This window comes from Staurois parvus, unplaced genomic scaffold, assembly GCF_062004578.1.
Source record: "Staurois parvus isolate SC_StPar_1 unplaced genomic scaffold, SC_StPar_1.0 ptg000212l, whole genome shotgun sequence".
NCBI lineage: Eukaryota > Metazoa > Chordata > Amphibia > Anura > Ranidae > Staurois > Staurois parvus.
In genome coordinates, this window is record NW_028318008.1 from 144,860 (window position 1) to 165,615 (window position 20,756).

General features: G+C 46.6%; 1 non-coding gene across 1 annotated transcript; it reads right to left on the reverse strand.

Moving 5' to 3' along the window:
- Nucleotides 1-13,344: 13,344 nt before the first annotated feature.
- Nucleotides 13,345-13,417, reverse strand: TRNAV-AAC (transfer RNA valine (anticodon AAC)). Its single transcript has one exon. It is a non-coding gene; the product is annotated as a tRNA-Val (tRNA).
- Between the last annotated feature and the right edge of the window lie 7,339 nt (nt 13,418-20,756).

Consider the following 20,756-nt stretch of genomic DNA (forward strand, 5'->3'; position numbering starts at 1 on the left):
TCTCTCTAGAGCTTCATATTCCTCCAATGATGATGTTTCTTAGGAGGGCACATATTTTTGCCCAGTCTCTGTCTCATAGAACAGCGGACACTCTCTCACTAAAGCTTCATATTCCTCCAATGATGATGTTGCTGAGGAGGACACTGATTGTTGTCCAGTCTCCGCCTCATAGAACAGCTGACACTCTTTCTGTAGAGTTTCATGTTCCTCCAATGATCATGTTGCTGAGGAGGACACTGATTGTTCTCCAGTCTCCGCCTCATAGAAAAGCTGCTACTCTTTCTGTCGAGTTTCATGTTCCTCCAATGATGATGTTGCTGAGGAGGACACTGATTGTTGTCCAGTCTCCGCCTCATCGAACAGCTGACACTCTAGTCTCTAGAGCTTCAAATTCCTCCAATGAGGATATTGCTGAGGAGGACACTGATTGTTGTCCAGCCTCCGCCTCATAGAACAGCTGACACTCTCTCTCTAGAGCTTCAAATTCCTCCAATGAGGATATTGCTGAGGAGGACACTGATTGTTGTCCAGTCTCCGCCTCATAGAACAGCTGACACTCTCTCTCTAGAGCTTCAAATTACTCCAATGATGATGTTGCTGAGGAGGACACTGATTGTTGTCCAGCCTCCGCCTCATAGAAAAGCTGCCACTCTTTCTGTAAAGTTTCATGTTCCTCCAATGTTGATGTTGCTGAAGAGGACACTGATTGTTGTCCATCCTCCGCCTCATCGAACAGCTGACACTCTCTCTCTAGAGAGCTTCCAATTCCTTCAATGATGATATTGCAGAGGACACTGATTAGTGTCCAGTTTCTGCCTCATCTAACAGCTGACACTCTCTCTCTAGAGCTTCAAATTCCTCCAATGATGATATTGTAGAGGAGGACACTGATTGTTGTCCAGTCTCCGCCTCATAGAACAGCTGCCACTCTCTCTGTAGAGTTTCATGTTCCTCTAATTATGATGTTGCTGAGGAGGACACTGATTGTTGTCAAGCCTCCGCCTCATCGAACAGCTGACATTCTCTCTCTAGAGCTTCAAATTCCTCCAATGATGATATTGCTGAGGAGGACACTGATTGTTGTCCAGCCTCCGCCTCATCAAACAACTGACACTCTCTCTCTAGAGCTTCAAATTCCTCCAATGATGATATTGCAGAGGACACTGATTGTTGTCCAGTTTCTGCCTCATCTAACAGCTGACACTCTCTCTCTAGAGCTTCAAATTCCTCCAATGTGGATATTGCTGAGGAGGACACTGATTGTTGTCCAGTCTCCGCCTCATAGAACAGCTGACACTCTCTCTCTAGAGCATCAAATTCCTCCAATGATGATGTTGCTGAGGAGGACACTGATTGTTGTCCAGCCTCCGCCTCATAGAAAAGCTGCCACTCTTTCTGTAAAGTTTCATGTTCCTCCAATGATGATGTTGCTGAGGAGGACACTGATTGTTGTCCAGCCTCCGCCTTATAGAACATCTGATACTCTCTCTGTAGAATTTCATGTTCCTCTAATGATGATGTTGCTGAGGAGGACACTGATTGTTGTCCAGTCTCCGCCTCATAGAACAGCTTACACTCTCTCTCTTTAGCTTCATATTCCTCCAATGATGATGTTGCTGAGGAGGACACTGATTGTTGTCCAGCCTCCGCCTTATAGAACAGCTGATACTCTCTCTGTAGAGTTTCATGTTCCTCTAATGAAGATATTGCTGAGGAGGACACTGATTGTTGCCCAGCCTCTGCCTCATAAAACAGCTGACACTCTCTCTCTTCAGCTTCATATTCCTCCAATGACGATATTCCTGAGGAGGACACTGATTGTTGTCCAGTCTCCGCCTCATAGAACAGCTGACACTCTCTCTCTTTAGCTTCATATTCCTCCAATGACGATATTCCTGAGGAGGACACTGATCGTTGTCCAGTCTCCGCCTCATAGAACAGCTGACACTCTCTCTCTTTAGCTTCATATTCCTCCAATGATGATGTTGCTGAGGAGGACACTGATTGTTGTCCAGTCTCCGCCTCATAGAACAGCTGCCACTCTCTCTGTAGAGTTTCATGTTCCTCTAATGATGATGTTGCTGAGGAGGACACTGATTGTTGTCCAGCCTCCGCCTCATCGAACAGCTGACACTCTCTCTCTAGAGCTTCAAATTCCTCCAATGATGATATTGCTGAGGAGGACACTGATTGTTGTCCAGCCTCCGCCTCATCGAACAGCTGACACTCTCTCTCTAGAGCTTCAAATTCCTCCAATGATGATATTGCAGAGGACACTGATTGTTGTCCAGTTTCTGCCTCATCTAACAGCTGACACTCTCTCTCTAGAGCTTCAAATTCCTCCAATGATGATATTGCTGAGGAGGACACTGATTGTTGTCCAGCCTCCGCCTCATAGAAAAGCTGCCACTCTTTCTGTAAAGTTTCATGTTCCTCCAATGATGATGTTGCTGAGGAGGACACTGATTGTTGTCCAGCCTCCGCCTTATAGAACAGCTGATACTCTCTCTGGAGAGTTTCATGTTCCTCTAATGATGATGTTGCCGAGGAGGACACTGATTGTTGCCCAGCCTCTGCCTCATCGAACAGCTGACACTCTCTCTCTAGAGCTTCAAATTCCTCCAATGAGGATATTGCTGAGGAGGACACTGATTGTTGTCCAGTCTCCGCCTCATCGAACAGCTGACACTCTCTCTCTAGAGCTTCAAATTCCTCCAATGAGGATATTGCTGAGGAGGACACTGATTGTTGTCCAGTCTCCGCCTCATAGAACAGCTGACACTCTCTCTCTAGAGCTTCAAATTCCTCCAATGATGATATTGCAGAGGAGGACACTGATTGTTGCCCAGCCTCCGCCTCACCGAACAACTGACACTCTCTCTCTAGAGCTTCAAATTCCTCCAATGAGGATATTGCTAAGGGGGACACTGATTGTTGTCCAGCCTCCGCCTCATACAACAGCTGACACTCTCTCTCTAGAGCTTCAAATTCCTCCAATGATGATATTGCTGATGAGGACACTGATTGTTGCCCAGTCTCCGCCTCATACAACAGCTGACACTCTCTCTCTAGAGCTTCAAATTCCTCCAATGATGATGTTGCTGAGGAGGACACTGATTGTTGTCCAGTCTCTGTCTCGTAGAACAGCTGCCACTCTTTCTCTAGAGCTTCAAATTCCTCCAATGAGGATATTGCTGAGCAGGACACTGATTGTTGTCCCGTCTCTTCCTCATAGAACAGCTGCCACTCTCTCTGTAGAGTTTCATGTTCCTCCAATGAGGATATTCCTGAGGAGGACACTGATTGTTGTCCAGTCTCCGCCTCATAGAACAGCTGCCACTCTCTCTGTAGAGTTTCATGTTCCTCCAATGAGGATGTTGCTGAGGAGGACGCTGATTGTTGTCCAGCCTCCGCCTCATATAACAGCTGACACTCTCTCTCTAGAGCTTCATATTCCTCCAATGATGATGTTGCTGAGGAGGACACTGATTGTTGTCCAGTCTCTGTCTCGTAGAACAGCTGCCACTCTTTCTCTAGAGCTTCAAATTCCTCCAATGAGGATATTGCTGAGCAGGACACTGATTGTTGTCCCGTCTCTTCCTCATAGAACAGCTGCCACTCTCTCTGTAGAGTTTCATGTTCCTCCAATGAGGATATTGCTGAGGAGGACACTGATTGTTGTCCAGTCTCCGCCTCATAGAACAGCTGCCACTCTCTCTGTAGAGTTTCATGTTCCTCCAATGAGGATGTTGCTGAGGAGGACACTGATTGTTGTCCAGCCTCCGCCTCATATAACAGCTGACACTCTCTCTCTAGAGCTTCATATTCCTCCAATGATGATGTTGCTGAGGAGGACACTGATTGTTGTCCAGTCTCGGTCTCATAGAACAGCTGCCACTCTTTCTGTAGAGTTTTGTGGTCTCCTGCCCCCAGTGATGATGTTGCTAAGGAGGCCACTGATCGTAGCCGCAGACTGTCACTAACATAAGTGAAGTCCCAGAAAAGCTCCTGCTCTTCTTGCTTTATCGGTCTGTCCCGGTCTTCGATGCACAGAAATTCAGCAACTTCTATTTTTTGAGCCGATGTTTTAATGGACATCTGGAAAGACAAAGTTTTTTGTCAATATATCTAATTGATCAAAACCATAAATGTGAAAAATCTGTTACAATAAAATCTTAAGTAGTGAAGAAGAGCCTGCCACTAAAACAGCCCCCTCCCCCCAGCTATAGTCAGGACCATTCTTGATCTCTATACTTACAGGTTGTGTCTCCCGTGTCACGTGTGTCTTGGCTGTGTCCAAGTCCTTCCAGTTGATTCCTGTGAAGAATGCGTGCCTCCTGATATCCTGTACCAGGTTTGATCGCAGATCTTGGTTTTTGCAAAGGAACTGTAAAGAAGAATAAAATATAATGAGAACCAAATGTGAACAGTAGAAGTCCCTCTTTTAATATTTGACCCTGACAGTTCCATATTTCCTTGGTTTGACTTTGAAAGCAGCTGCTGTGTCATGACAGGATTGGGTTAAAGGGTCAGTTGACCTTTCCCAGAGATGTGCCTATGCAGGTAAGGGGTCCCTGTAGATACAAAGTGTGCAGCTTGGACTAAAGTTGAAGAATGTAAAATAGAATTGAGCCGGCACTCGGAGTAATCCGTAGAATAAAGAGACTTTATTGGCTGCTCCATGGAAAAGCTTCTGGTAATATGCTAACGCGCTTCAGCTGTAGCAGCTTTCCAGCCAAAGCGCATTGGCGTATTACCAGGGTGTATTACATGTAGCCAATAACGTATCTTCATTTTAGGGAATCTACAAAGTTCCCGCTCAACTGTAGCTTGGATTCCTTGGAGTGCGGGGACACTTGAGCCTGAGCACCGGTGTCCAGCCACAAGGAGCTGTGTGAGCAGCTGAGCTTGGGTATTGTATATCCTGAAAGTTGAAGCATGCCCTTACTATAGGTGTAGGCCATTTCCATAGCTATGAAGCCTGACTGGAATACTCCCAGGATGTTACTAAGTGAGGCCTAGCTATTACTGCTCCCATCCACCACCATAGGAGCGAGCTCTTCCTGTGATTCAAACCCCCTCCCTCACATGCGCTTTCTGTCCCCTGATAGAGAGCTCGATGTTTGCGAGCTCGCTCCTGTGACGGTGAAGGTGAACAGTAATAGCTAGGTCCTGCTTAGCAACGTCCTAGCAACGTCCTGGGAGTTTTCCGGTCAGGCTTCTTGTGGTCCAGAAAAGGCCTTCACCTATAGCAAGGGCATAGTTCAGCTTTAGTCAGAGCTGCACATTTTGTGTTTCTGTACGGGTGACTCTCACCTGGACGGGAGGTGTTTGTGATAAAGGTGAACTAACCCTTTCTTTGTTCTGAGGAATGTACTAAAAGTGACCTTTCTATGAAATCTGCAGCCGCCATGATTGTTTTTCTTCTAACAATGGCAGCTTGGGGGGAATCCTATATGCAGTGGGTGTAAGGAATGTCCCCAGAAATGGAAGATTCTGCGTGTGTGATTGGCCCTGTCCCTTTCCCAATCAAGCACAGAGCATGAATTCAAGTCCTAGCCATCCTCTGCATTGGGGGTATAGCGGACAACAGGGCTGCTGCTTTGCTTCCCCATCCTCTGCGGTGGGCTTTTCATTTTTGGTGGTGTACTTGCTAAGACTGTAAAGGGACATAAGGGCTGCCGCTGTCTCTATGACAACACGGAGACTGCTCAGGTGGGCTAGCAGTGAAGGCAGATCCTTCCTTCCACTAAGCCGTCGGTGGGGTGATGAAAGTTGTGTTGTGGCCTAAATCAGTGTTGTGCAGGTAAGACTGTGGTGAAGCTGTATGACTACTTACCCTTTCAAGGAGGTCTCGGAGGTCGGTGTCCATGTCCTGGGGATAATTCGGCAGCTTGGTAATCATGGCCATCTGCAGCTTATGAATGGTCTTCTGGCCGGTGTAGAAGGGATGCTTCCCCGTTGCCATCTTGTATACGGTTACTCCCAGGGAGTAATAGTCAGCCATTGTAAAGTATTCCCGGTGCAGGAAGACCTCTGGGGCCATATAAGATAGTGTCCCCACCAGTCCTTTAATCCTGCTGGAAGATGAGACACCCTTTACGGCCAAGCTGAAGTCAGCAATTCTGATGTGGCCGGCACTGTCTAGTAGGATATTCTGCGGCTTGATATCTCTGTGGATGATCTCAAAAGAATGCAGGTACTGCAGGCCGCACACAATTTCCGCGGTGAGATATCTAATGGAAAAAGAAAAATCTGGATTAGCACCGAAAAGATTTACAAATCCATAGACAAGTGAATTCTTCCTATAGTCTATAGGTGTAGTGATGGGCAGGTTCAGTTGGAGGGGCGTGGCTATGTCACTACCTATCCTCAGTGGTCAGCCACCCCCGACTGCGCCGTGAACCAGTTTTTCGACTTACCTTAAGCAGTCTCCATCTAGTGGAGCAACGGTTAATATTTCCTGAAGGTTCCCGCCGTTCAAGTATTCCAGTACAATGGCCAGATATGTCTGTGTGAAAAGAAGAGAGAAAGGTTACATTTAAACATTCCAAATTTGAGAAGATCCAGAAATACACACATAGGGCCACAGTGCAGTGTGGGATCTTCTCACAGGAGGAGGAAGAAATGGGAAGATGAAAGGACACTTACCTTTGTTTGGAATGCTCCATACAGACGTGTAATGAATGGGCTTTCTCTGATTTGATGCAGCACATCAACCTCTTTGCTGACACTATCTAGCCCACCATTGAGCTCTTTCCTTTTCTTAATGAACTTCACTGCCAGCTTCTTACCAGTGGGGAGATGGGAGGCCAGCATGACCTTCCCAAAGGCCCCCTGTCCAAGAATTCCATGGAAGTTGAAGTTTTCAATGGATAGCTCCTTGTCCTCCATGCTTGATGAAGTGACTTCAATATCTTTGTCCTCCATGCTTGATGAAGTGACTTCAATATCTTTGTCCTCCATGCTTGATGAAGTGACTTCAATATCTTTGTCCTCCATGCTTGATGAAGTGACTTCAATATCTTTGTCCTCCATGCTTGATGAAGTGACTTCAATATCTTTGTCCTCCATGCTTGATGAAGTGACTTCAATATCGTTGTCCTCCATGCTTGATGAAGTGACTTCAATATCGTTGTCCTCCATGCTTGATGAAGTGACTTCAATATCTTTGTCCTCCATGCTTGATGAAGTGACTTCAATTGCCGTGAATCGTCTCTTCTTCCGAAACAGACGCCCAATGAATGCCCATATGGCAATTAATATGAACATTGTGGTATGTAGCGAGTCCTCTATGATAGATTTCTCTTTGTTGGTGTTCAGAGAATCCTGCGTGAGGGAAAAGCAATTTCTCCTGAATAGTTGCATGATGATAGTATTGCAACACTGCCCAGAAATCCGACTCGCTTCCTTCTCCCTCCAAGGTCTGGTGCAGTCTGACCTTCAGCTGCTAAGCTCCGCCCACTGCAGGCTGCCAGCCGTGACATCACGGAAACTTCCAGCCTTGGGTGTCGCCATGGCAACTCCTGTGAGGCTCCGCCCACTAAGTGGTAAACAACCTGTCATCCAATCACGTCCTCACACTAAGTGGTAAACAACTTGTCATCCAATCACGTCCTCACACTAAGTGGTAAACAACTTGTCATCCAATCACGTCCTCACACTAAGTGGTAAACAACTTGTCATCCAATCACGTCCTCACACTAAGTGGTAAACAACTTGTCATCCAATCACGTCCTCACACTAAGTGGTAAACAACTTGTCATCCAATCACGTCGCCAGGCCTCCACCCCCTGCATTTCTACCCTCTAACTGACATTTGAATTTCTCTGCTGCTTTTGAAAAATGTCTGTTTATTGGGGGGGGGGGGGGGTGACCTTTATCTGGGGGCATAGTATATACATTGTGCTCTTAACCACTTCCAGTCCAGGCCAACTTTCAGCTGTCAGCGCTATCACACTTTGAATGACAATTGCGCGGTCATGCAACACTGTACCCAGATGAATTTTTTAGCATTGTTTTGAGACAGATAAAGCTTTATTTTGGTGGTATTTATTCACCGCTGGGATTTTTATTTTTTTTGCTATATAAATGAAAAAGTACAAAAATTCTGAAAAAAGTGTTTTTCTTATAAAATTTTGCAAATAAATAATTTTTCATCATAAATCTTGGCCAAAATTTATTCCATTATCTTTTACTTTTTAGTAAAAAAAAAAAGAAAAAACCCAAATTAGTTTATAACTAATGAAAATGATAATTTAAAGAAAACAAATTTCACATTTTTATATTTTGTTTATATTATTATTTAAGTTTTTTTTTTTTTTTTTTACATACTGTCACCCTAGCAGTACATTGTCACCATTGGGGGGTGATGAAGATTTTTTTTTTACACTGATTGCTTTTACACCCATAAAGGATGTAAGAGGAATCAGTTCTCCTTCTCTCTGGCTGCATTCCTGCAGCCATTGAGAACTACTGTGTGAGCTGTGATTGTTCATAGCTTGTCACATGGTACAAGGCTGTTGTGAAGGGCCCTGTACCGTGTGATCTCTGTGATCATTCACACATTTCACACTTAGTAAGCAATGATGTCAGAAGTGACATCTTGCTTACTACTCTGCATGTGATCACTGATTGGCCAATCAGTGATCACAGGATCGGGACTTCTTTCTATCTCTCCCTCTATCTCTTTCTCTTGATCTCCTTCTGTCTTTTTTTTATCTATCTCTATATCTCTTTTTCTCTCCATCCCTCTTTCTCTCTTTATATCTATTGCCCTCTATTTTCTATCTTTCTCTCCCTCCCTCTATCACTCACTCTTTATCTCTCTCTATCTTTCCCTCTTTTCTTTCTTTCTCTCCTATCTCTCTTTTTCTCCCTCCCTCTTTATCTTTCGCTGTCTATTTCTATCTCTCTCCTTCTTTCTTCCTCTTTATACCTCTCTCCATCTATCTCTCTATCTCTCTCCCCCACTCTCTCTCTTTCTATCTCTGTCTCTCTCTCCCTCCCTCCCCCTCTCTCTCTCCCTCTCTGTCTCTTTTTTTCTCTCTTTCTCCTTCCCTTTTTCTTTCTCTCCCTCTTTATCTATATTTTGCTCTCCATTTGGATGGGGGGGTGGGGGGGGGGGGTAGATGTTAGTGTCGCCTAGGGCAGCACCAAACCAAAATCCAGCACTGGTCAGGAGACAGGCCGAGGTTGGTAACAGCAGGATGGGTAAACAGAAGGCAGAGCGTAGTCCAGAGACAAGCCAGGGGTTGGTACAGGCGGCGTTGGAGCAGAGTCAGAGGTGGCCAAGTTGGCAATGGGAGATCAGGAACTCAGGGAATGTAATCGATCAAATGGCATTGATACACTACATGCATGTTCATGTGTATTCATTTGTGAATGCATATTGGTTGGTACACGCACGGTCGTTCATGCACGTGCACCTGTGATCCAGCCATGGGCAGAGTTCCTTAAACCTGGGCGTCTTTGTACATGGATATTGGATACAAAAAGCAGGAAGAGCCGGCACCTCCGAAATCCTCCTGAAAGCTTTATTAGTGACACAGGAGTGACAGAAAAGCATAGTGAGGCGTTTGGGCGAGTAGCCTTGATCACAGCAGTTGGCGGCTCTTCCTGCGTTTTGTATCCTGTATCCAGTGTTTGGAGGACACTTTGGAGCCTGAGCACCCGCCCTGGATCCCACTGCTGAATGGTGTGTGTTACCTGTGTGAGCGCTGCTTCTCTGCTATCACATTCATACCTGGATATTCCTTTCCTGACAGCTGGCCATAGATGAATTGAAATTCAGCCAGTTCACAAGGGATTGGGTGAATGTTCATCCATCTCTAGCTATTCCCACTCAACAGAAGTCCATCTAATGATTGAGAATTTCTCTCCATCAGCCAATTGGCTGCAGCTCTGGAGCTGTGTATTCTGACAGCAAAGGAGTCCCCGCTGTCAGAATACAATAGTGCAGCAGGGAGGACTCCTCAACCCCCTCATTTGTGTGACTGGTGGACTCCATTTTTGACATTTGCCATCAACCTGCTGGTGGTTGATGAAAAAAACAAATGGTCTGTGGCCAGCCTTCTACAGATTAGCAGAAAGTTTGGATAGTAGTGAGCAATCCTACAATACTGCAGCACCAGCGGCTGATATACCATCAACTGCACCAAAAGGTTGTGGAAAGCGGCACTGGATTGTTTACAAGCAGACACTGTAGACCAGGGGCAGGCAACCTTCAAGAGGTGCACATCTACCTGAACAACACGGGACAAGTCAAAGATCACTGGGAGCTGTGTTACCTCGTCACACGTGATTTACACCTCTAACTGCTGTACTACTGTGTCAGAATGGCCTGCATTGCACGGCAAGTGTGGGTTTAAATCAGGTGATGATGAGGCAACATATCTCCTCCTCACCACCTGCCAAACGCACTGACTTTGCAGAGGAGCAGCAGTGCCTACTGAGCCTGTGAATGAGCCCTTGGTTGTAATCGGCAGCGGCACACTAAGGGCTTGTTCACATGTAAAGTTGGGGCTTCATTCACTTGAATGGGTCACGCTTGGTTGGTGCTACACCCTCCAACCAGGGGCGTATTTACCGCAAGGCAAACAAGGCATCTGCCTAGGGTGGAAGGGGGGGTGGAAGAAGGGACACATGCGGCATGGGGACCAGGTGGGATCCCAGAGAGGTTACGGGCTGCTTGATAGTGATAGTGTATGCAGAGCCCGACTCTTGTTCCCGGGGATGTCTGCAGCTGTGAAGGTGTGTTTCTCGAGGGGGGGGGGGGGGGAGGGGTGATAGTGGAAGGCTGTCTCAGGCGGGGGGTGGGCAGGGGCATTGTTGGTCAATGTCAGGTTCTCTCCATGCCTAGGGCAGCACAAAATCTAAATACACCACTGCCTCTAGGTGTATATATAGCAGTGACCCCTCTAGGTGTATATATAGCAGTGACCCCTCTAGGTGTATATAGAGCAGTGACCCCTCTAGGTGTATATATAGCAGTGACCCCTCTAGGCGTATATAAAGCAGTGACCCCTCTAGGCGTATATATAGCAGTGAATCCTCTAGGCGTATATATAGCAGTGACCCCTCTAGGCGTATATATAGCAGTGACCCCTCTAGGTGTATATATAGCAGTGACCCCTCTAGGCGTATATATAGCAGTGACCCCTCTAGGTGTATATATAGCAGTGACCCCTCTAGGCGTATATATAGCAGTGACCCCTCTAGGCGTATATATAGCAGTGACCCCTCTAGGTGTATATATAGCAGTGACCCCTCTAGGCGTATATATAGCAGTGACCCCTCTAGGTGTATATATAGCAGTGACCCCTCTAGGCGTATATATAGCAGTGACCCCTCTAGGTGTATATAAAGCAGTGACCCCTCTAGGCGTATATATAGCAGTGACCCCTCTAGGTGTATATATAGCAGTGACCCCTCTATTTGTATATAGCAGTGACCCCTCTAGGTACATAGATAGTAGTTACCCATCTAGGTGTATATATAGCAGTGACCCCTCTAGGTGTATATATAGCAGTGACCCCTCTAGGTGTATATATAGCAGTGACCCCTCTAGGCGTATATATAGCAGTGACCCCTCTAGGCGTATATATAGCAGTGACCCCTCTAGGTGTATATATAGCAGTGACCCCTCTAGGCGTATATATAGCAGTGACCCCTCTAGGCGTATATAAAGCAGTGACCCCTCTAGGCGTATATATAGCAGTGACCCCTCTAGGTGTATATATAGCAGTGACCCCTCTAGGCGTATATATAGCAGTGACCCCTCTAGGTGTATATATAGCAGTGACCCCTCTAGGCGTATATATAGCAGTGACCCCTCTAGGTGTATATATAGCAGTGACCCCTCTAGGCGTATATATAGCAGTGACCCCTCTAGGTGTATATATAGCAGTGACCCCTCTAGGTGTATATAGCAGTGACCTCTCTAGGTACATAGATAGTAGTTACCCATCTAGGTGTGTATAGCAGTGAATCATATAGGTGTATAGCAGTGTATATGTCTCCACCCACAAACAAATCCTCATCCAATCAGCTTTCAGAGAGAGAACATAGGAGAGAGGAGGGCATGTGATAGTACATGACGTGAATGGAGGATCAGCTTCTCTCCCCTCTATGGGGGCGATATGTGAAGATTGGAGCAGATGACGTTCTGGCACCCCCGGGCCGCCCTCCGCTCCCCTCCTCTATATCTGACCCTGCTACTGTCCACTCTGATTGGCTGTTCCTCATTGCCCAGAAGGGTGGATTGGGCGATGGTCACCTGATCTCTATGGCCATCTCTCATACGATGTTCTCTTCTTCATCAGGTGTCTCTGCGGGTGAAAGTTTCTGGAAATTTCCAACACGACTGTAGGGGGAGCCTCATCGCCACCCGCTGGGTCCTGACCGCCGCACCCCGTGTGCCCCAGGAGGAGGGCATGGTGTCTACAGAAGGGGGTGAGTCTGGTAAAGTAATATGACCTCTTCCAATGTATTTCTTATTATTGGTGTTTATACAGTGCTGACAATTTACACAGTGCTTTACATTCTGTACATTCACCTCAGTCCCCGCCCCCAAGGAGCTACAATCTAAGGTCCCTCCCTCACATACGAGGACCAATGTAGAGAGGAGTCAGTTATCTTCCCATCATGTCTTTGGAGTGAATGGATTTCATATCGTACCGAATACACCATTTCTCAATGTTACTTATATCCTGTAGATGTCCCCGGCGATGTGTTCCTCTTGCAGCGCTTCCCTGAACTTCTGGTAGGGGGTGCACACAATTACTACATCATGCGGCCTCTCCTTCCCCTCCGAAAAGTTTTTATTTTTTTATGTATACTGTAAAAACTTTATTGCCAATCTCCTTCCAGTTCTGTGCAAACACTGGATGAAAGTTTAGTTGTCAATCACAATCAGGAGGCTGAGCAGACATACCTTCAGGGACTCCCCCCCCCCCCCCCCCCCCCCAGATGTGGCCTAGGCTGGTTCCCCCAGTATTATATTGCTGTATCCAGCTATTTCATGTCACCCCTCCCCCCCATATCACTTCGGGGGCCGCTGTACACCTCATCTGTCTTCTTACACCCAGTGACCTCATCACTCTGTCTCTGCTTCTCCCTTTTCCATCATTTTTTCTCATATCCTTTATTTTGCAATAAATTAAAAGTCTAAAATCTGCAAAAAAAATTCCCCAAAGTGTTAGAAAAGCTAAATGTCAGCAGAAGTTGTTCCCGACAGAAAGATGGTCCTAACAAGGATGTGTGTGCTGTGAATACGATGGGGGTGAGGGGGGACAATGGGGGGGACGCTGCGCTCTCTGTACCCCCCCAGTAGGGTGCACACTGTGTTTCTGCCCGGATTTGAACCGAGGACCTTTCGCGTGTTAGGCGAACGTGATAACCACTACACTACAGAAACATCACCCTGATTCACCCTGATTCCGGTCATGAGGTCTGCTGAAGATGCTGGACGTCCTCCAGCCAGGAAATGAGGCCGACTTTGACTTACATAGTTAGTCTGGCTGAAAAAAGACAAAAGTCCATCCAGTTCTACCATTAAAAAAGCAAAAAAGTTCTAATCCTACACCCACAGTTGATCCAGAGGAAGGCAAAAAACCCAGCAAAGCACGATCCAATGTGCTCCTGCAGGGAAAAAAATTCCTTCCTGACCCCCCGAGAGGCAATCGGATATTCCCTGGATCAACGTTCCCTATAAATGTTCTATCCAGTTATATTCTGTGTATCCAAGAAAGGATCCAGGACTTTCCTACAGCAATCCACTGAGCTGGCCACAAGCAACTCTGGAGGGAGTCTATTCCACATTCTCACAGCTCTTACTGTGAAGAAACCTTTCTGTGATTGGAGATGACATTTCTTTTCCTCCAGACATATGACTAAGCCCTGGTTGGCGGGATGCAATGCATCCGGGTGTGTGGATTGGTGGAGACATGTAGGCTGAGGCCGCTCCTTATAGTTTATTTAGATCAGGTTCATGTCCCTGTACAATGCAGGGATGGAAGAGATGGGACCCCAACATCCAGGGGGCCCCATCCAGAAATGGACAGTATTCGGTATGGAAATGATTTTAGGGCATCCATAAACATCAGAGATCAGTCACTGTTATCCTCTGACTCCTCAGACGTGAGGCCTTTTCAGACCCCTAAACCTTCTACTTCTGTTGGTCCTAAGAATGGAAAGCCCCCCCCCCCCCCACCCCCACCAACCCCACCTGGTCAGATTGTCTCCAAAGGGGGAAAAAAATCTTTCTTGACCCCCTATGGCCATCCAATTGTCCATGAATCATCAGTATTAGGGTGCTCAGTTCATCTCTGTGTACAATGCTAAGAAGGTAGAGATGGGACCCCAACATCAAGGGTGATGTATAAATTATGGAAAGAAGCCCAATCTAAAGCTCCAGCCCCCTAGGGAAAGAGCCGCCCAAAGACTCTGTGCCACACTTGCCATTGGCAGGACATGTGGAGGAGAGGCGGACTATGGGGGTGGAGTCTAAGCAGCATGTATGCCGGAAAATAGCACAATGGTTTCTGCCCCTATTAACCTCTAAAGCTGGCCACAGATTCATCGACATTTGCCCGGCTCCAATTTCCATCCATCTATGGCCATTCCAGTTCGAGCGGAATCTAATAATCGACACCTCTATGTAGTGTACCCCCTGTAGTGTGTGTTATGTAGTGTACCCCCTGTAGTGTGTGTTATGTAGTGTACCCCCTGTAGTGTGTGTTATGTAGTGTACCCCCTGTAGTGTGTGTTATGTAGTGTACCCCCTGTAGTGTACCCCCTATAGTGTGTGTTATGTAGTGTACCCCCTGTAGTGTACCCCCTGTAGTGTGTGTTATGTAGTGTACCCCCTGTAGTGTGTGTTATGTAGTGTACCCCCTGTAGTGTGTGTTATGTAGTGTACCCCCTGTAGTGTGTGTTATGTAGTGTACCCCCTGTAGTGTACCCCCTGTAGTGTGTGTTATGTAGTGTACCCCCTGTAATGTACCCCCTGTAGTGTGTGTTATGTAGTGTACCCCCTGTAGTGTGTGTTATGTAGTATACCCCCTGTAGTGTGTTTACACTACAGGGGGTACACTACACAGAGGTGTCGATTATTAGATTCCGCTCGAACTGGAATGGCCATAGATGGATGGAAATTGGAGCCGGGCAAATGTCGATGAATCTGTGGCCAGCTTTAGAGGTTAATAGGGGCCAAAACCATTGTGCTATTTTCCGACATACATGCTGCTTAGACTCCACCCCCATAGTCCGCCTCTCCTCCACATGTCCTACCAATGGCATGTGTGGCATGGAGTCTTTGGGCGGGTCTCTCCGTAGGGGGTTCCTCCAATGATGATGTTGCTGAGGAGGACACTGATTGTTGTCCAGTCTCCGCCTCATAGAACAGCTGACACTCTCTCTGTAGAGCTTCAAATTCCTCCATTGATGATGTTTCTTAGGAGGGCACATATTTTTGCCCAGTCTCTGTCTCATAGAACAGCGGACACTCTCTCACTAAAGCTTCATATTCCTCCAATGATGATGTTGCTGAGGAGGACACTGATTGTTGTCCAGTCTCCGCCTCATAGATCAGCTGACACTCTCCCTCTGTAGAGTTTCATGTTCATCCAATGATGATGTTGCTGAGGAGGACACTGATTGTTGTCCAGCCTCCGCCTCATAGAACAGCTGACACTCTCTCTCTAGAGCTTCATATTCCTCCAATGATGATGTTTCTGAGGAGGGCACATATTTTTGCCCAGTCTCTGCCTCATGAAACAGCTGACACTCTCTCTCTACAGCTTCATATTCCTCCAATGACGATATTCCTGAGGATGACACTGATTGTTGTCCAGTCTCCGCCTCATAGAACAGCTGACACTCTTTCTGTAGAGTTTCATGTTCCTCCAATGATCATGTTGCTGAGGAGGACACTAATTGTTCTCCAGTCTCCGCCTCATAGAAAAGCTGCCACTCTTTCTGTCGAGTTTCATGTTCCTCCAATGATGATGTTGCTAAGGAGGACACTGATTGTTGTCCAGTCTCCGCCTCATCGAACAGCTGACACTCTAGTCTCTAGAGCTTCAAATTCCTCCAATGAGGATATTGCTGAGGAGGACACTGATTGTTGTCCAGCCTCCGCCTCATAGAACAGCTGACACTCTCTCTCTAGAGCTTCAAATTCCTCCAATGAGGATATTGCTGAGGAGGACACTGATTGTTGTCCAGCCTCCGCCTCATAGAACAGCTGACACTCTCTCTCTAGAGCTTCAAATTACTCCAATGATGATGTTGCTGAGGAGGACACTGATTGTTGTCCAGCCTCCGCCTCATAGAAAAGCTGCCACTCTTTCTGTAAAGTTTCATGTTCCTCCAATGTTGATGTTGCTGAGGAGGACACTGATTGTTGTCCATCCTCCGCCTCATCGAACAGCTGACACTCTCTCTCTAGAGAGCTTCCAATTCCTCCAATGATGATATTGCAGAGGACACTGATTAGTGTCCAGTTTCTGCCTCATCTAACAGCTGACACTCTCTCTCTAGAGCTTCAAATTCCTCCAATGATGATATTGTAGAGGAGGACACTGATTGTTGTCCAGTCTCCGCCTCATAGAACAGCTGCCACTCTCTCTGTAGAGTTTCATGTTCCTCTAATGATGATGTTGCTGAGGAGGACACTGATTGTTGTCCAGCCTCCGCCTCATCAAACAACTGACACTCTCTCTCTAGAGCTTCAAATTCCTCCAATGATGATATTGCAGAGGACACTGATTGTTGTCCAGTTTCTGCCTCATCTAACAGCTGACACTCTCTCTCTAGAGCTTCAAATTCCTCCAATGTGGATATTGCTGAGGAGGACACTGATTGTTGTCCAGTCTCCGCCTCATCGAACAGCTGACACTCTCTCTCTAGAGCTTCAAATTCCTCCAATGAGGATATTGCTGAGGAGGACACTGATTGTTGTCCAGTCTCCGCCTCATAGAACAGCTGACACTCTCTCTCTAGAGCTTCAAATTCCTCCAATGATGATGTTGCTGAGGAGGACACTGATTGTTGTCCAGCCTCCGCCTCATAGAAAAGCTGCCACTCTTTCTGTAAAGTTTCATGTTCCTCCAATGATGATGTTGCTGAGGAGGACACTGATTGTTGTCCAGCCTCCGCCTTATAGAACATCTGATACTCTCTCTGTAGAGTTTCATGTTCCTCTAATGATGATGTTGCTGAGGAGGACACTGATTGTTGCCCAGCCTCTGCCTCATAAAACAGCTGACACTCTCTCTCTACAGCTTCATATTCCTCCAATGACGATATTCCTGAGGAGGACACTGATTGTTGTCCAGTCTCCGCCTCATAGAACAGCTGACACTCTCTCTCTTTAGCTTCATATTCCTCCAATGACGATATTCCTGAGGAGGACACTGATTGTTGTCCAGTCTCCGCCTCATAGAACAGCTGACACTCTCTCTCTTTAGCTTCATATTCCTCCAATGATGATGTTGCTGAGGAGGACACTGATTGTTGTCCAGTCTCCGCCTCATAGAACAGCTGCCACTCTCTCTGTAGAGTTTCATGTTCCTCTAATGATGATGTTGCTGAGGAGGACACTGATTGTTGTCCAGCCTCCGCCTCATCGAACAGCTGACATTCTCTCTCTAGAGCTTCAAATTCCTCCAATGATGATATTGCTGAGGAGGACACTGATTGTTGTCCAGCCTCCGCCTCATCAAACAGCTGACACTCTCTCTCTAGAGCTTCAAATTCCTCCAATGATGATATTGCAGAGGACACTGATTGTTGTCCAGTTTCTGCTTCATCTAACAGCTGACACTCTCTCTCTAGAGCTTCAAATTCCTCCAATGTGGATATTGCTGAGGAGGACACTGATTGTTGTCCAGCCTCCGCCTCATAGAAAAGCTGCCACTCTTTCTGTAAAGTTTCATGTTCCTCCAATGATGATGTTGCTGAGGAGGACACTGATTGTTGTCCAGCCTCCGCCTTATAGAACAGCTGATACTCTCTCTGGAGAGTTTCATGTTCCTCTAATGATGATGTTGCTGAGGAGGACACTGATTGTTGCCCAGCCTCTGCCTCATCGAACAGCTGACACTCTCTCTCTAGAGCTTCAAATTCCTCCAATGAGGATATTGCTGAGGAGGACACTGATTGTTGTCCAGTCTCCGCCTCATCGACCAGCTGACACTCTCTCTCTAGAGCTTCAAATTCCTCCAATGAGGATATTGCTGAGGAGGACACTGATTGTTGTCCAGTCTCCGCCTCATAGAACAGCTGACACTCTCTCTCTAGAGCTTCAAATTCCTCCAATGATGATATTGCAGAGGAGGACACTGATTGTTGTCCAGCCTCCGCCTCATACAACAGCTGACACTCTCTCTCTAGAGCTTCAAATTCCTCCAATGATGATATTGCTGATGAGGACACTGATTGTTGTCCAGTCTCCGCCTCATACAACAGCTGACACTCTCTCTCTAGAGCTTCAAATTCCTCCAATGATGATGTTGCTGAGGAGGACACTGATTGTTGTCCAGTCTCTGTCTCGTAGAACAGCTGCCACTCTTTCTCTAGAGCTTCAAATTCCTCCAATGAGGATATTGCTGAGCAGGACACTGATTGTTGTCCCGTCTCTTCCTCATAGAACAGCTGCCACTCTCTCTGTAGAGTTTCATGTTCCTCCAATGAGGATATTCCTGAGGAGGACACTGATTGTTGTCCAGCCTCCGCCTCATACAACAGCTGACACTCTCTCTCTAGAGCTTCAAATTCCTCCAATGATGATGTTGCTGAGGAGGACACTGATTGTTGTCCAGTCTCTGTCTCGTAGAACAGCTGCCACTCTTTCTCTAGAGCTTCAAATTCCTCCAATGAGGATATTGCTGAGCAGGACACTGATTGTTGTCCCGTCTCTTCCTCATAGAACAGCTGCCACTCTCTCTGTAGAGTTTCATGTTCCTCCAATGAGGATATTCCTGAGGAGGACACTGATTGTTGTCCAGCCTCCGCCTCATATAACAGCTGACACTCTCTCTCTAGAGCTTCATATTCCTCCAATGATGATGTTGCTGAGGAGGACACTGATTGTTGTCCAGTCTCGGTCTCATAGAACAGCTGCCACTCTTTCTGTAGAGTTTTGTGGTCTCCTGCCCCCAGTGATGATGTTGCTAAGGAGGCCACTGATCGTAGCCGCAGACTGTCACTAACATAAGTGAAGTCCCAGAAAAGCTCCTGCTCTTCTTGCTTTATCGGTCTGTCCCGGTCTTCGATGCACAGAAATTCAGCAACTTCTATTTTTTGAGCCGATGTTTTAATGGACATCTGGAAAGACAAAGTTTTTTGTCAATATATCTAATTGATCAAAACCATAAATGTGAAAAATCTGTTACAATAAAATCTTAAGTAGTGAAGAAGAGCCTGCCACTAAAACAGCCCCCTCCCCCCAGCTATAGTCAGGACCATTCTTGATCTCTATACTTACAGGTTGTGTCTCCCGTGTCACGTGTGTCTTGGCTGTGTCCAAGTCCTTCCAGTTGATTCCTGTGAAGAATGCGTGCCTCCTGATATCCTGTACCAGGTTTGATCGCAGATCTTGGTTTTTGCAAAGGAACTGTAAAGAAGAATAAAATATAATGAGAACCAAATGTGAACAGTAGAAGTCCCTCTTTTAATATTTGACCCTGACAGTTCCATATTTCCTTGGTTTGACTTTGAAAGCAGCTGCTGTGTCATGACAGGATTGGGTTAAAGGGTCAGTTGACCTTTCCCAGAGATGTGCCTATGCAGGTAAGGGGTCCCTGTAGATACAAAGTGTGCAGCTTGGACTAAAGTTGAAGAATGTAAAATAGAATTGAGCCGGCACTCGGAGTAATCCGTAGAATAAAGAGACTTTATTGGCTGCTCCATGGAAAAGCTTCTGGTAATATGCTAACGCGCTTCAGCTGTAGCAGCTTTCCAGCCAAAGCGCATTGGCGTATTACCAGGGTGTATTACATGTAGCCAATAACGTATCTTCATTTTAGGGAATCTACAAAGTTCCCGCTCAACTGTAGCTTGGATTCCTTGGAGTGCGGGGACACTTGAGCCTGAGCACCGGTGTCCAGCCACAAGGAGCTGTGTGAGCAGCTGAGCTTGGGTATTGTATATCCTGAAAGTTGAAGCATGCCCTTACTATAGGTGTAGGCCATTTCCATAGCTATGAAGCCTGACTGGAATACTCCCAGGATGTTACTAAGTGAGGCCTAGCTATTACTGCTCCCATCCACCACCATAGGAGCGAGCTCTTCCTGTGATTCAAACCCCCTCCCTCACATGCGCTTTCTGTCCCCTGATAGAGAGCTCGATGTTTGCGAGCGAGCTCCTGTGACGGTGAAGGTGAACAGTAATAGCTAGGTCCTGCTTAGCAACATCCTAGCAACGTCCTGGGAGTTTTCCGGTCAGGCTTCTTGTGGTCCAGAAAAGGCCTTCACCTATAGCAAGGGCATAGTTCAGCTTTAGTCAGAGCTGCACATTTTGTGTTTCTGTACGGGTGACTCTCACCTGGACGGGAGGTGTTTGTGATAAAGGTGAACTAACCCTTTCATTGTTCTGAGGAATGTACTAAAAGTGACCTTTCTATGAAATCTGCAGCCGCCATGATTGTTTTTCTTCTAACAATGGCAGCTTGGGGGGAATCCTATATGCAGTGGGTGTAAGGAATGTCCCCAGAAATGGAAGATTCTGCATGTGTGATTGGCCCTGTCCCTTTC